Below are 14857 nucleotides of genomic sequence, written 5' to 3' on the forward strand. Positions count from 1 at the left end.
CAAGAAAAGCCATCCTCATATGTCTTAATGATTGTCCTACTGAAGGTTAGGCTAGTACATTCCTACTTGTTACACAGGAATATATATCTTGCCAATTCACATTTAGGTAGTTGCATCACTCCACAAATATTTATTCCATTTTCTAGTTTGTTTTTTTTTTAATGCGCTGGGAAATGTTGGCAAAGTTTAATTCACTTAAAAATTCCAGCTACTAAATTTGAATGAAAGTAAAAATAAATTAAACATTTAAAATACCATTTTTGATGGTTTCCCTTACTTAAGTAAAACTCAAAATTGTGCTCAAGAAATAAGAATAAAAAATATTTTATTAATTTTGCCTGAGTTTTATTAGGCAAGACAATGTATTTTCTGTGTTTCAAAGGCTGATTGATTTCCACCAGTCAGCATATAATACCTCTCTTTCATCTTGTACAGCCTGTTTATTTTTCCCTCATAGAATAGATGGGGGGGGAAAGCATTCCTGTCTCTTTAACTTCTAATCGGTTTATCATGAAATTTACAAAGAAGGAAATATTTTCTTCATTTGAGGAAAGGAATTGCTCTTAAAACTTGCAAAATACCCCTACACATATTTTCTAAATACTTAGTCAGTATTCCATCATCTTAACAGATTGGGGAAGTACTTCTTTTCTTAATTTAAATCACTCTGGCAATTTGTTGTTCAGTTAGGCAATAAAATATTTGCTGTCATAATTTCTGATTTAATTTGAAATGGATTTATATTGATTTTTATTTAATAATATACATGAAAATCTTTACAGGTGTCTTTGAGCCTGCCTCAGTGCAGGAGGTTGGACCAACCAATCTCTGAAGCCTTTCTCAATCAAACAATCCAGTGAACTAATTAACAAAATTATTTGCAGTGTATTTTACAGTTAGATATATATGTATGTTCACATATATATTGTGTATAACAAAAATTACTTGTTTACATTTCACATGAAATAATTTTAAAAATTAATGCCAAATTTTTCATCAAGTGTTTGGGTGTCCTGTGTCCAATGTAAATTTGGCAAGACACACCAATAATGAAGTGAGAAAATAATCTTAGCTAAATCCATATTCTAATTGTCATTATAAGTATATGTGTGCAGGTTAGTTTGTTTTTTGTCTTAAAAGTCACTGATATTTATTAATAAATAACCATGCATTGTTATACTCTTTTTAGATGTATAAATAGTTTTTCCTTATTTTCCTCTTGATTTGTCTTTGATCCTTTTAATTATAAATGCCTAAATACTGAGCTTGCAAAATGAAAATACCTTTGAAGTGGGCAGTGAAACCTAGATCAGGTCATTATAACCTCTATTTCTGCTAATTAGGCAGTGGGTGTCCTGTGGCCTTTTGACATTCATGCAAATATCATTAGCTGGGTATGTTTCTCTGTGACACTAATAGCATTACTGTTAGACTCAATCCCAAACTGGATATTTGCATTTATTTTTCTCTCAACATCCTCTGTTCAGAAGTAAAAATTCAGAGGAATGAGGTACCTGAAATGAAGGTGATCAATTGCTCAGTGTCCGGATGAAGGTCAGTGATGCATGGCGTCCATCAGGCATCTGCACTGGGACCACTACTATTTAATATCTTCAACAACGACACAGACAGAGGGATCAGGTGCACCCTGAGAGAGTTTGCAGAACACACCAAGCTGAATGGTGCAGTTAACATGCCCGAGAGATGGGATGCCGTCCAGAGGCATGTAGATAAGCTCAAGAAATGGGCCTGTGCAAACATCATAAGGTTCAAGAAGGCCAAGTGCAAGGTCCTGCACCTTGGTCAGGACAAGCCCCAGTATCCATATAGACTAGGTAATTAAGGGATTGATAGAAGCCCTGTAGTACTTGGGGTACTAGTGGGTGAGAGACTGGACATGAGCCAGCAATGTGCACTTGCAGCCCAGAAAGCCAGTCTTATCCTGGGCTGCATCAAAAGAAGCATGGCCCACATGTTGAGGGAGCTAATTCTGTCCTTCTACTATGCACTTTTGAGACCCAAACTGGAGTACTGGATCTAGCTCTGGAGTCCTCGCCACAGGAAAGACCTGAACCTGTTGGAATGGGTCCAGAGGAGGACCACGAAGATGATTGGAGGGATGGAATATGTCTCCTATGACAAAAGACTGAGAGAGTTGGGGTTTTTTTAGCCTGGAGAATAGAAGGCTCTGGGGAGATCTCATTGTAGTCTTTCAGAATTTAAAGGGGGCTTATTAGAAAGATGGGGACAAACTTTAGTAGCTGTCATGATAGGACAGGGACCAATGGTAAAGTATATTCAGACTGGATACAAGGAAATTTTTTTTACAATGAAGTTAGTGAACTACTGAAACAGATTTCCCAGAACAGAGGGTAACTGAAATAATTATGGATACATATGAGCAGCTGATAAACAAAATAGCCTAAGTTGGAATTTTGAGGATGTGAAGGAAGGAAAAGTTGGAGATCTTGTTATTAAGTACAAATAATTTACTTATCTGTAACTGGAGGATATGCACAGATGTTTAGCCTGAAAATTTTGATTTTCATCCAAAAATTAAAAAAAAATTCAGAAGACAGATTAGTGTGATTAGTGTAAGTGATTGCCATGGTCATTTAATTTAACCAACGTGGTACAATATATAAGAAAATCCTTTTTATAAAAAGGGTTTTATGGTGCTGACTTTGTACTAGCTGAGAGATAGTAAAGCAATCTGAAGTATCTCCAGTCACTCCTGACATTTCTAGGAAATAATGCAGTTTGGAGATTTCTAAATACATGGACACCTTTTTGTAGTTAAGGATTGCAAGAAAATACAAGGCCACTACTTTTCCCAGCACATTGTGAAATGGTTCTGTCTTCATGAAGGCTGAAAATGGTCCTGACCTATTTTTTTTGAATAGTATCACCACATACATACTGCTAAAGTAGCAGAAAAAATAAATGTGTTCCCTTGGATGCAGAGTGCATGTAAAAGCTTTTACGTGTTTAAAATGTTTTCTTTTAGATGATGTTTAATAAATGCAGAATATGGGAAAGGCAGAATTCCCTCCTTCCCCACTCCCCTTCACAGTCAAGATAATAAGAAGGTTTCCTATAGAAATGAGCCACAATAGCTTCCAAGAGCGCAATGACTTTGTAGACAAATGCACAGTCATAGTACACAATAGTTCACATTCAACACTGGATGCAATAATTATTTTAATGAGAAAGATAATGGCTAGTCAGGACACTGGAGCTAGTCCCTTACTATATTAGAGAAATGTTTTGTGCGTTTAAAACTTATCATAGGCAGCTCCCCAGACAGTGAAGGAAAGAGCTTACACTCAGTGAGCTGACAGTTACCAAATCCGGTGCATGGAGCACAATGGGCGCAGAGCATCGTCCCATGTGTCAAGTAAAGGACTCTGAATCAGAGTAGTCCAGCAGAATATTGGTTCTTTGAATTAGTGCTATGCTCTAGCTTTGCTACAAAAATTACACCACGCTGAAAGGATTCATCCAATATAGTCCCAAGAATGAGTAGGGAAATTTACCCTATTTAGCTAAATGAAGTTTCATTATGCTTGCACATTTAGTGAACGTTCTCGAAAATCTGTTTGTGGTGCACCTTAAGTAGTCATTTGTGACTGAAAAGATAGCAATGCCGCTAGCTCCATGTGATAGCCTTTTCTTTTATTTTGCAGAGAACTAAATGACTCCAGCAGAAGAGAGTGATGGTGATTCAGGACAAATCTAGCATTAAAATTTTTTGTTTCATTTTACTCTTTCTTTCACTAGTAAGCTGGAAAAAAAATTGCATTTACAGTACTTTATTGTTGCAGCAAAACATATCATGCTGTATGCAACAATACAAGAGAGTCAAGACTGTTGCTGCTCCCTGCTCCCAGATTCAACCAGTAGCAAGGCTGATGATGTAATCCCATCAGGAACACACACATACAGATAGATATTGATATAAATTATATAGATATAGGTATAGAGATAGATAGATAGATAGATGGATAGATATAGATAGATAGATAGATAGATAGATAGATAGATAGATAAACACAGTTGTTGCCACTGTGGACACACAAGCCCTCCAACATGTGATCTGATCCAGAACAGAGAGCCCCTCTAACACAGGAAAGAGTTAGAAAGAAATGCAATTAGATGATAAAACAGACTGTGCTGCTCAGACAAATCACAGAAGCACAGAATAAGCTGAGTTGGAAGGGATCCACAGGGATCATGGAGTCCAACTCCCACACCTGCACAGCACCATCCCCAAGAGTCACACTGTGTGCCCAAGTGTATTGTCCAAATGCTTCTTGAGCTCTGTCAGGCTTTGTGGTGTGACCACTTCCCTGGAGAGCCTGTTCCAGTGCCCAACCACCCTCTGAACCTTTTCCTAATAATCAAGCTAAACATCCCCTGACACAACCTCAGGTCATTCCCTCAGGTCCTATCACTGGTCAGCACAAAAAAGATCAGTGTGTGGCCCTCCACTTCCTCTCATGAGTACATTCAAACTGCAATGTTACCCTCCTTTGGACCCTCTCTAATAGCCGTATATCTTTCTCATATTGTGGTGCCCAAAACTGTACATAATATTCAAGGTGAGGCTGCCCCAGTGCAGAGCAGAGAGGGACAATCCTCTCCCTTGCCCGGCTGGCGATGCTGTGCCTGATGCACCCAGGACAGGGTTGGCCCTCCTGGCTGCCAGGGCACTGCTGACTCATGTTCAACTTGCCATTGAGCAGGACCCTCAGGTCCCTTTCCGTGGTGCTGCTTTCCAGCATCTCATTCACTGGTCTGTCCGTACATCCAGGGTTGTCTCATCCCAGGTGCAGGATCCAGCATTTTCCCTTGTTGAACTTCATATGGTTGGTTATTCCCCAGTCCTCTGATTTGCTGAGGTCTCTCTGCAGGGTCTCCCTGCCTTCAAGGCAGTCAACAGCTCCTCCCAATTTTGTATCATCTCTGAACTGTCTTAGTGTCCCTTCCAGTCCTCTGTCCAAGTCATTTATGAAGATATTGAAGAGCACAGTCCTGAGGGTGGAGCCCTGTGGAACCTCACCAGTGACAGGTCACTAGTCTGATGTCACCCCATTTCCTGTAACCCTTTGTGCCTGACCTGTGAACCAGTTGTTCACCCACCACATGATGTGTTTATCCAGCTGAATGCATTATTTGTTTGCCCCTTGATTCTCACCTAGAGGCTTTCAGCTGTGTCATTGCCAACTGTAAGCTCCATACATTCTAACCCTTCTATCCCACACAGTGCCACCCCTTGGCTTCTTCTGCCCTGCCTATCACTCCTGAAGAACCTGTAACCATCCAACAGGGCACTCCAGTCACAACACTCATCCCAACACTTTTCACTTATACCAGTGATTTCAAATCTCTGGGCATAACCAGACAAGTGTACTGACTATTTAATAGACTATTAACATAAAACTGGCCCTTTCTATCCTCTTAGTTCTCTTTCTTCCTGAAATCACTTCACCTAAGCCCCTCTTTTTTTCTTTCGTGAACCATCCGCTGTGGCTTGGCGGTGCTGGAGCGCGATGTGCTGCGATCTTCCTAAAAGGTCTCCTTAGCGAAGCTGCTCAGCAGGACCACCACACGCTCACACGTGTACACGCACACACGCACGGATAGCTCCTTAAAATGGTCCAACGGCAAAGAGGCAGGAAGGGTCTCCGTATAGAATTCCACGGGAGAGGTTTATTGCAGCCACGCTCGTGAAGGGTTCCAGGGACAAGGACAAGGAACAATGGAGGGTCTGGGTTTAAGTATGGGAGTGGATCGAGCATCAGGGACCAATGATCTGAGGGCACGGGGGCGGTACACAGGTGGGACTAGGGTATGGGAACCAGTGGGGAAACTCTGGGGGAATGGCGATGGGGCAAGGGCCAATGGGGGGAACCTGGAGTGGAGAACCTTCTAGGGCAGGGACATATGAGGTAACAAAGGGGCGGAGAGGCCAACGGCCAACCAGGGAAGCAGAACTGGGGTACATTAACATAGCAAAGCAGGGCAGCCTGGGGGAAGCCTTTTCTGTCACCCTAAACTGGGGAGGATCTTTTGGTACTAGGGACTGTCCCACCAGTGGACTGTCTTTGTCTCTTCTACCATAGGCTCACTGACCGCTACATTTCCTACCTTTGGTTTCTCCCTTCAGCTAACTGTAATAGAACCTGCATAATCCTGAAATGCTCTTCCACTGCATTCCATAACGTGTCCCACCGCTAGGCAACAATTACTCTGGAAGGTGATCTGGGGAACTGTTCCAGGTGATGCATTTTTATGGGGTTTATGCCTGGATCTGATGGATGTTCTGGGACAGCCCAAGATATTCACTCCTTGGAGGTCTGTAATTCATGTTCTGCCTGTCCTATGCTCCTCAGGGTTTGTGAAGATAGGTCTTTGATGATCTGATGGACACAGCAGTGGGAATGGGATCAGCTCAGCAAGGAATTGTTTGGGCTTCTCATACTGCCATTGTCTTCCAGAGATCCTCTGTGAAGCAGATAGAGTTTATCTCATAACCTCAGACTTTTGATCTACAAAAGCCACTGAATCATCACAGTCAAAATATATTTCAATCAATTCAATCACTTGAATTACCAAAACTTTTTGAAAAGGCTAGTCACCAAAGGCTCTTGAAGCAATAGGAGTAATCATGCTGCGGATTATTACATGATTTAAAAGTGGTGTGGTATTCAATTTTCAAAATAAATAGTATTTGCCACAACTATGTCTAAAACACAAGTAGAAAGTAAATGGGCAATAAAACACTAGCAATACTCAGCATTGGTATGTGCAATTATATTCTGACTGTGCAACAAACTGATAGGCTCAGATGATGTATTACTGCACCCAGGAAAGAGATTTTGGCACCCCCCGTCAACAGATACTTGTTGCTCCATTAGCATGATGATGAGACAAACATAATTTTAGCAACTATGAGGAAAAAAAAGAGAGATGTAAAAAGAAGATTTCATTATCCTACTGTATAAATGCATGGTATATATTCCTCTTGAGTAGTGCACAACTCTAATCTTGCTTTGAGAAGGAACCAGTGATACACAGAATGGGGTTCATCTATGTAGCCAAATGATTTAGACCCCTTTTTTCATTGCAGCACACAGAAACCCTTATCTTCTATGTTGCATGCACGTTACTTGATTATTGGTCTCTCCCTTTTGTTATGAATAAATTAATTCCTTCCAAAGCAATCCTCAATGAGGTTCTGAGAGTACTTCAAGGAAATACAATAGGCAGGTTGCTGAACTGTCTGAATAGAACTTGCACCTTCAAACACTTCCCATGTGTCCTGGGTTACAATGTGGGGTGTAACCAAACTATGTATTCTACTCCCATCTGCATTATTCCTGATGAACTGTTAATGGTGGGTCATTTGCAACAGCTGCCCAGGGCACACCTGACACCCCAGGCTGCAAGCAGGGTGTTAGATGAGGGAAAGAGGCAAACCCTGAACACAGGGTAGTGTTTCTTTGTCTTCACAAATCTACTCAGCCATGATAACTACACCCAGCCTAAGGGGGTCATCTCTGCCAATGGGCCATAATGGCTCAACATCCCCAAAGGGCAGTTATAATGACCGACTGAATAAACAAAAAGAAAGAAAGAAGACCTAGTTCAGAAAGAAACTGGATAAAATAATGAGGACTAGACATTTGTGGTTCTGCATTGCTGCTATCTTCAGCTCAGGGAGCCCCTAACTGATGGCTTCCAAAAGCTCAGCTGGTACATTAAGGAAAAATCACTGAATAGACAGCATCTTTCCCACACTGTTTCCTTAAGCATCCACTTTCTGAACCACAATCTTGTTTGCATTTGCATTAATTCTGATGCGTTACATCAGTTATATTTCTGACCTTTAATCTGGAGGGATTGAAAGGAAATATTGGAAAAATAATTACTTCAGTGATCCTTTTTTTTTGGAATGGAAAACATGCTAGTATAAAATCTACATGGAGGAGAGAGGAAATGCAGCTCGATTGTGAGGGAAGGGGGGAGTGTACATTACACCTTTTCCTTTTGTTACTTCTATGATTTTTGCAACCTTTACCCTGTCTCAGTGTGACACTCCCACAAGTAGACTTTCAGGTACTGAAAGGATGCACAGTGGGATAACTTCACATTACTGCATATTCAAAGGAATCATTATGTGACAACAACCTTTCAGTATTCCAAAAACATTTTATTGTGATATATGAATGTAAGAGAAGTCATTGAAAAAGCACTCAAAAACTAAATTATTCTAACTTCTACCTTCCTATTCCATCTTCAGATTTCTAGTACCTGAGAAGAAATCATCATACTGCTACAAAAGAATGTTGTGGTAAACAGACACCATAAAAGAACTAATTACATGCTCATTTAAAAAAAATAATGCTGACTTTTATACCTCCAGTGTAGAAGTTACTGTGAAGAATCTGCAATTACTCCCATGTAAAGAAATGTCCATTTTCACCACTTCACTTACTGAATTTGAAAACTACAGTGGTTCTCATCCTGGAGTACAAGTTAAGAAAACAATGGCCAGGGTTTGTTTACTTCAAATTATAAAACAGAATCAGAGCAGAAAATGAAATGTGTCTCTCCTATCTTCCTTAGCACCGTGATGTGAAGAAAAAATACTTGATTTTATGGAATTCAGACACTTACTATAAAAGGCTTGCAAAAAAGAAGCAAAGTAAAAAGAAAAGAATGACCAAAATATCCCTTACTTGAATACTTTAAAGAATTTTGTGTTTTAAGTGAGTATTTATGCTCAAGCTTTGAAATTCATAACTCTTAGAAATACCTTATGTTGGCTTTATATTTTATATTAGCTGTTTCATTCTCGTTTATGAACTTCTATGTACCTATTGTTATTCTTAGTAATACACACATACCATATATAATATATACTTAGAAATATGTATTACAGATATTAAAAAGTAAAAACTTAAAAGAGCGCAAACATTTGATGGCTTATAGGCCTAGAATTGAAAAGTAAATACAACAAGAATCAATGCTCAGGGTAGTAACCAATGGACAATATGTAACCTATAGTTAGCAAAAGACTCATGAGAAGTATCGAAGAGCTAACCACTACTTCTGCAAATGGCAAAGAAAGCTTTAACCACACTGTAGATTTAAAAAGATTTAGAGTTTTAGAGACCTCACTTGAAAATCTAAGAGACTCCTTTTCATAATGTCAAGTACCTAAATAAGTAATTAATAGCTTTTTTAAAAGTAGTTGGAAGCTGGATATTTGAAGGAGACTTGTATCAGCAAAATTTCAGCATTTAGTATCCTCATGTACTTTTGAGTATCCTGGGGAGGCTTTCCTGTATTTCTTGCACCCAGGACCATTTGAATTCCAGTTTTATGTTACTTATAAAAGGGATGAAGAGACAAAGAGAAGAGGACTGATATACATAGTCCATTGATTCTTTCTGTCTCTTCCAAGCAGATTTCCTTAGACAAGCTGAGGTCTTGAGCCTATAAGTGAGTAAAGTCTGGTTTATCATAGCTGTTATCATAGCATTAATTAAAATTAATGTGAGTTCAGTGGAGGGCTTTACAATGTACATAAGAAATTATCCATTCTTCTGTCTTCATTTTTACATGAAAAGAATGTCCCCCTTCTACTCAGAGATTGCTGCTGTTTTATTTTTGCTTGTGCTTAGTACAGTGCAAAGACTTACACACTCTCATGGTTTCTCACAGATGCTCACCTTTGTTCTTGTTTGTTTTGTTGTTCAATTAATATCAAAGAAAGGTCAATCTGACAAAGTATATGGTTGGTGTTTGTGTATGGAAAAACATAATGGAAAACTTGTAGTCACAGGAGTCCCATGTGCCAAAGAAAATGTTGAAAAGCCTCTCCTTAGTGACAAAGTGAGCTTCATTTGTACTGCATAAGTACCCTACTACAAAAGCAGTCTTGGACTTTCATGGGACTACTATGAATATGTTTATAATATGATTAGGCAGGCAAAGCGCTCCTAAAGTGCTGCATCACTAGTCTTGTGACTGTTATACTGCTGTAGTGGGACCTCTTAGACTTCTAGTGGGCTGAAACAGCATTACTTATAAGTGTACTTATATCTTACTTAAAATGAAGAGAATCTTGCTGGCTGATGTCATGAGGCTTGAAGAATGATATTAGTGTTACGAATGGTGACAGAGTTTTGCTCACTTTACTTCTGTGACTCAAATGGCAGCATTACTCCACAATTTTTGAATCCCACAGAATAGAGTTCAAAATAAATCCCCGCTCGCCAAAAAATTGCAAACACTTACTGATCAAACAGATTAATTTAATGCACATTTGTGAACCACTAATATGGTATTCTCCTGGGGGCAGTGGAAGTATTGCTGTGGGACTACCAGCCATGGTGCTACACCACAACTGTTGGAATTTCTGGAGACTTCTAGATTTGCATTTTCTTTGTAGTTTCATTAACATAATTTGAAAACAGACTTAATTAGTGTTTTAGCAGTATTCATTTTGTTTTATTTTTATTTTTTTAAATTCCTGAAGAGACTTTTTTTCAATGGGGTAAGATATTGAGTTGACAACCCTGAAAAATCAACTTATCTTTGAAGCTATACAGTGATTCTATATAAGGTTAGTTCCAAGCCAGTTTTACTGATCAGGGTGGGGTTTTCTTTAGTTTTTGTTTTATTGCTATTTTTATTATCTCTTTGTTGATCTGCTGTGACAGATCATGTTCTAAGTTATTAAATGTGTGACTATCTGGGCTTTATTCTTCACTAGCTGTTAAACAAGAACTTTCAGATAAACACACCTTTTAAACTCTTTCAAATCAGGCAAACAAAATTAATGTTACTATTCTAAATAGTAGATTATTTTTCCTAAGGGTGGGGTAACAGTAGGTATTTTTATGTTTTTCCTCTCCATGATAATCTATGTTTAGCATTTTTCCGTGTCTTCTGTTCAAGAAGTTTTGCAGTCTGTAAAAGTATATTGTTCTAATGGAATACTGCTAAAAGTCCTGAAAATGCTTTTTATCTCCACCAAAAGTTTTATCCTCATTTCAGTTTATGATTTTTGTATTCCTGTTTTTTATCTGAGTTTATTTCTTGTCTCTTCCAACCAGACTGTTCTTGGCAGGACAATCTTTCCTTTTTTTTTTTTTTTTTTTTTTTTTTTTTTTTTTAATTTTTTATCAGTCTTTGCCTTTAATGAGAAAAATATCAGTTGGTGTCACATATGATGATTTTACTGGCCCACCAGAACCAAGAATCAGATTTTCTGCTTATTTTATGCAGAACTTCAAACAACCAACAGATGGAAAAAAATTCCAAGTTAGTTATTACTTCAGCAGATATGAATTAGAGACCTGAAGTTCAAAAAGTCCCTGTCCTTCTACACTTTTTCATATAAATTTCTAGTTAGATTAATGTTGTTATTATAACATAAAAAATTTTTTGCAAAACAACACCAAATCTAACTACAATCATAGTAAAAATGAAAGAAAAATTAGTCTACTTACAAATACACTTCATTATTTTGTTGGCTCAATAAATGATATTGCCTCCAAAACATCAGCTGTGAAGGATGCTGAGAACTTAGGCAAAAAAATGTAAACAAAAGCTACAAGATATTTGCAAATCTCAGATAACTAACACCACCCAAGAACTTCCTGCATGTCCTCCTTAACCTCATTTGGACAGTAATGCAGCACTAAAGTTTGGCTTCGTAATGAAACACAGATACATAAAATCCTCATGCAGCCAGAAAATGTGTCTTTCAAAGCCTTTAGTAAAACTACTTCTGGCTCAGTCAGAGTGCTATTAGGCCGTGAAAAGGTGTGTTGCATTAGATGCTGAAGATCAAGTGCCAGATTTTCAGCAGGATTAAACTGCTGTACCTTCATGGAAACGAATCGCTGCGACCACTGCAAATGTAATAGCAGTGGGAACTGTGGGGAGGGAGCTGGCTGAGCAGTGATGATCTGGGGTATCTCTTGTGTATGTTAGAGGGCAGCTTGCTAATCAGAAGTTGTTAAAACAGTTGTTTGAAATGTTGCCACTGGACAGGATCTTTCTAAGCAAATGAGTAATCCCAACAGTACTAATGATACCAATTTATCACTGAGGTTCCGTTTGTATGTTTTGTAGTTTCCAATCTGTTACAGGAAAATGGTGGTGGCTGGTTGAATGCCTTTTTTTTTTTTTAATGAACATTTAAAGTGCATAATTTTACTTCATTTGTGCCAGAAAATTGCCCAAACACCTTCATTAGAAATAAGCAAATCTGTTCAATACTATCTGAACAGCAGGCAGTAGATGCTTTATTGAACAGAAAAGCTTTAACAAACCTTATCCTGTACAAATGTCTGTACTATCAGTCTGTTTATGTACTCACAAGTTTAAGGAAAATATGGGTGCTGCTACATAATAAACAGTGTCTCACTACCCTTCTTTTTTATCCAGGTGGTTGATTATATGGTATGGGATATTTTTGCAGGTGGTATAGAAAATCATATATACCAGCTGCTGTACCCACTGAGCAACACTTTGCTAAATGACACAGCACCAATCACATATAACAGCTCTAATAACTTGAGTGGTATTTTTACTAGATGTATCTTTTTTTTTTTACATTGAGAAATAGCCTTCAAAAACACTTTATCTGCCTCTGGTTTTTTTGCATACTCTGTTAGGTAAAAGGAAAAAATATTCAGGAGAAACGTAAGTGATTTTAAAAACCCCACAATAGCACAAAGGCAGATAGGATAGCAAAAATGAACAGAGCACTGGATGGCTTGGCATGCTGCCACCAATCCTTGGCAGAAATCACTTGCTGCTGGCACTGGAGATGTTAGATGTACTAGCCACTGGGCCCCTGCTATAAACATTTTACTATGTAGAATCAATATTGACATACTGCATAAACAACTGGATGAACCTTGGACAAAAATGATAGCAAATATCATTTCAATAATTTCACATAAATCTGAAAATATAATCATGCTTGACATTACTGTTAGTATTGTATCTGAAGGCCCTGATTATCACTGAGCACCATTAAATTTAGTCTCCTGAACATCAGTCCTGTGCTTTCTTTTCCTGTGAGTATGATTGGTGTGAAGAATGCAGCAGTACAAAAATTATCTTCAGTTGCTACCCTATGGGAAAGCATCCAGGGCATTTGTTGCCCTTTGTGCAATTAACAGTCATATTGATCACTTGCTTATTTCAATTAATAGTAGATAAGCTGTCTGATTCCCATCCCTGCTGTAATTAATGAAAGTAGACATTAACTGTTGCTAGAACAACATAACTGCTTCTCTACCACCTGTACCTCTTGCTTGGAAGTGTGAGATATGTCATGACCAAGTTTGTTCCAGGAGTAGAGAGTAGATTAAAAGCTTTTCATACCTAAATAGTGCAGGTTTGTAGTAGAAATACCACCACCGCTTACATATCTTCCTCAATTTTGATAGAGAAATTAATATATTTAAGAAAAAGATTGTCCACACTGATTCTTTGAAATTCCTCATATTTTAGGAAATGAAAGCATTGCTTCTGTCTCATAAAAAAACCAATATTTTTGCTTCTTTCTCATGAAGCACTGTTATAACACAGCTCAGCATTATTGCCAAGTTTATGAGAAAGACTCATGCGATCACGTGCTTGTGCTACCACTCCAAGTTCTTGAAGTCTAAGGCTGATGCTTCAAGTCCTCTAAATCTCTCTAAAGATGTGGACTCTTTTACTCAGTTGGAAGCTGTCAAATCACTGAAGAAGATTTAGACTACCACATGCAGTATTGCTTCCTGCTGTGGCTGATGAAGGAGATACACAGTAGCTTTACACTGTGACATTATTATTTTCTTTCTTGTAATAATAAAGTGTCCTCTTCTGTGCAAAAAGATGGTGACATCCTCGTCAGTGCTTTGCCTTTGATAGGTACAGTTAAGTGATACTAACCATGGATAAGTTTTCTAATAGAATGAAGCAGACCTGCTTCACATCTAACACTGCAGTGGGCTGGGTGAACATAATGAATGCAAACTGATGTTGGCAAGGACAGAAACTGATGAAAGAGATGGACTGCGTGATGTTTGCATCTTTACGTCTCCAAAATATATGAAATGGAGGGGAAGAGCTACTCCCTACATTAAATTATTCAGATTACTTAAAGAAAAAATAAAGAGAAAGGCAAAGGAAGCAGCATATATAAATATACATTCATTTACATGAAACTAAGCAGTAAAAGAAATTCGAACTCTTCCTGATTTTGGTCATGCTTTATATTTTTAGGTATCCAAGACCCTTTTTTCCCCCTTTTTTTTTTTTCTTTGTTACAACTAGCAGTTCTTTCAGGAGCACATTGACAGCTTTGAGCTGATAGAGAAACATTATAATCAGTGTAGAAGATATAAAGTCACAATGAGAAAGGATTTCATGTTTACAGTAGTGGGGACCACACACTGTGATAGTTTGCATTAGAAACTCAGCAGGGGGAGTGTGAAAAGCTGTAGCATTATAGTAGATATGGGGGCTTTTTGGCATGAATAGGTCATGTGTGTTCAAGTACCTGTCTAACACGTAATAATCACAAAATATTATCATATTCAGCAGGACCATTATTGTTGCTGCATTGAATATGTAGCCTCTTAAAATCCCCCATGCTCTCAAAAAATGAAAAACATACAGCTTCAAATAATGAATTCCCCCTAACCATATCAGTAGTACATTTCAGAATACATTGCCACAAAAAGAGGAGACAAAGGCATACACATGAATAGATCAAAACTGCATGGAAGAGGTGTTATGTCAGAGCAAGGTTATTCCTTTAGGTAAATAAAATCTTTTA

This window comes from Corvus cornix, chromosome 1 (assembly GCF_000738735.6).
Source record: "Corvus cornix cornix isolate S_Up_H32 chromosome 1, ASM73873v5, whole genome shotgun sequence".
Taxonomy (NCBI): domain Eukaryota; kingdom Metazoa; phylum Chordata; class Aves; order Passeriformes; family Corvidae; genus Corvus; species Corvus cornix.